Here is a 2,434-nt window from a genome sequence, read left to right as displayed (position 1 = left end):
TGTTCTAAACTGAGAAGACCAATCCAACCGAGCAAATGGGCTGCCAAAACCATCCAACATGTTGACCCAATCAGCTCAAATTAACTGATTATTTGACTTGCAAATCATACCTTGAAGTTTCCTTGACATTGCATTCAAACTCCTCCACTTATCAAGCTTTTGTAGGTTTTTCCTAGCTAAATTTAGCAAGTTTGAAAGCTTCAAACTTGCCACAAGTGTGGCCAGCCATGGGGGTAGTTAAAGGCTACTGATTTTTTCTATTTTTAGCAGCCTATCCAACCTATAAATACCCCCTTTCTACTTATTTAAAACACACCTCTCATCCTTTCATTCTTCATTTCTCTCTCACTTTCTCTCTTCAAAACCCTTCCTTTGTTCTCCATTTTTACCTTCCATTCCCTTGCTAATTTCCCCTCTTGGTAAAGATCCCTTCAACCACCATTGGCAGTAGCATTCAAGTGCCCGTAAAAGCCTCGATTCAATAAGAACAAGTGGAGAAGGAGGAGCAGAGCAAACTAGTCAAGTTTTGGAGAAACACCAGATTTGATTCTAATTCCCTATCTTTTAATTTTTATTGTTGTTGTTATGAACATGTCTATAAATATTTTTTATGTTGATATATTTAATTTAATTAATATGACTTAAATTTAATTCATGTTAGGTTGATTGCATTTCGTCCACTTAAGTTATTAAAATTAAGTTTGTCTTGTTATAGGTCTTGGTAAATAGTTTAATTAAGTAAAATCATGATTAAGTTATTCTTGCATTATAATTGTAAGGTAACTAATGAATTAATTATTAAATCATGTTGAATTTTTAATTAAGTGACACAATACTTAGTCAGTGCATGTTTAATCTTCTAAGGTAGCTGAGGGTTAAATTAGCGATGATATCAAACGGTATATTAAGCTTCCATAACTTGCAAGATTATTTCGATTAAATTGTTTCAATGTAGGAATACATTGTTACCTCACATAATCTTTTATGTGTTTATGAAGATTGGTTAATTGTTTGAATTGGCATTGGAAAATGTTCAAGAGATTAGTTAATTTAATAAGTACGTATGAGCAGTAGTTAGCAAATTACAAAGTTACTGTGAATTTATTTGTAACAACATTAACATGAGTTTAGTAATTCTAAGTTAAGAAATGTAATTAATCTAACACAATTACGTCATCTTGATTAAAATTATCTTTTGAAATTGTGCATTGGAACTTTTATTTTTATTTTATTTTACTTAGTTAAATTTTAGTTTTTAACCACTTTCTCAAAATCAAAATATTTTTCTTCACCAAAGTGTTTTTAATTGCTTTCATAAATAATTATTTTCATAGTCCCTATGGGTAGATTACTTGATATTTACTTCTCACTTTATTTCTTGTCATGATTGTGTACACTTGTACATTTCCATCGTTCCAAGTTTTTGGCACTGTTGCTAGGGACTATTTTAAAAGACATTATTTGTGAAATTGTTAATTTTGAATTTTGGTCTGTTTTTTCTATTAAATTTTAATTCTAATTTTTTTGTGTGTTTGTTTCAGGTGTATATAAGTATTGATCAAATTATTGACTTACTCCCCGTGGACCCTGAAATTGAAAGGACTTTCTGACGAAGGAGAAGACAAGCGAACCAAAGGACCGAAGAGATAAATTTCAGAAATAAAAACCAATATGCAGGAGGAACATTCGCTTATAATACTCACAATCCGATCATTGTTGCCGATAACAGAAATTGTGCAATTCGACAATATGTCATTTCTTTATTAAATGAGCTCAATCCGAGTATTAGGAGACTCGAAATCGAGGCACGAAAATTTTAACTTAAGCCGGTAATGTTCTAAATGTTGCAAAATATGGGTCAATTTAGTGGGATTCCTACTGAAGATGGACATCTTCATCTTCGGGTATTCATAGAAGTGAGCGACTCATTTAAACTAGTTGAGGTGACTGAGGACACCTTAAGACTGAGATTATTTCCATACTCCTTAATAGATAAAGCACTAGCTGGTTGAACTCCCTACCGTCTGGTTCCATAACTACATGGCAAGAGTTGGTTGAACATTTCTTAATGAAATATTTCCCTCCATCTTTAATCTCCAAGATCCAAAATGGAATCACTTCATTTCAGCAACTTGATGAAGAATTTTTATATGATGCATGGGAGTGGTTGAATGAGTTATTATGAAAGTGCCCTCATCACGCCATCCCTTACTCTGTTAAAATGGAGCCCTTCTTTCTAAGTCTTATAACGATGCTTACGAGACTATTGAAAGAGTTGCCAGTAATAACTATCAGTGGCCAACCAACCGAGCAACCTCAAAAAGACGAGTAGTAGGAGTACATGAAGTGAACACACTTGCTTCTTTGGCAGCCCAGATATCCTTTATGTATTCAATGCTTAAGAACATAATTGTTAATGGTTTCATTGATAACC

General features: G+C 32.9%; 1 non-coding gene across 1 annotated transcript; it reads right to left on the bottom strand.

The window, feature by feature from the left end:
• Positions 1-2,098: 2,098 nt before the first annotated feature.
• On the bottom strand, positions 2,099-2,205 carry LOC121231734 (small nucleolar RNA R71). The gene has a single exon (XR_005929789.1). It is a non-coding gene; the product is annotated as a small nucleolar RNA R71 (small nucleolar RNA).
• Between the last annotated feature and the right edge of the window lie 229 nt (positions 2,206-2,434).

The sequence above is a fragment of the Gossypium hirsutum genome, chromosome A06 (assembly GCF_007990345.1).
Source record: "Gossypium hirsutum isolate 1008001.06 chromosome A06, Gossypium_hirsutum_v2.1, whole genome shotgun sequence".
Taxonomy (NCBI): Eukaryota; Viridiplantae; Streptophyta; class Magnoliopsida; order Malvales; family Malvaceae; genus Gossypium; species Gossypium hirsutum.
This window is presented reverse-complemented; position numbering and strand designations above follow the sequence as displayed.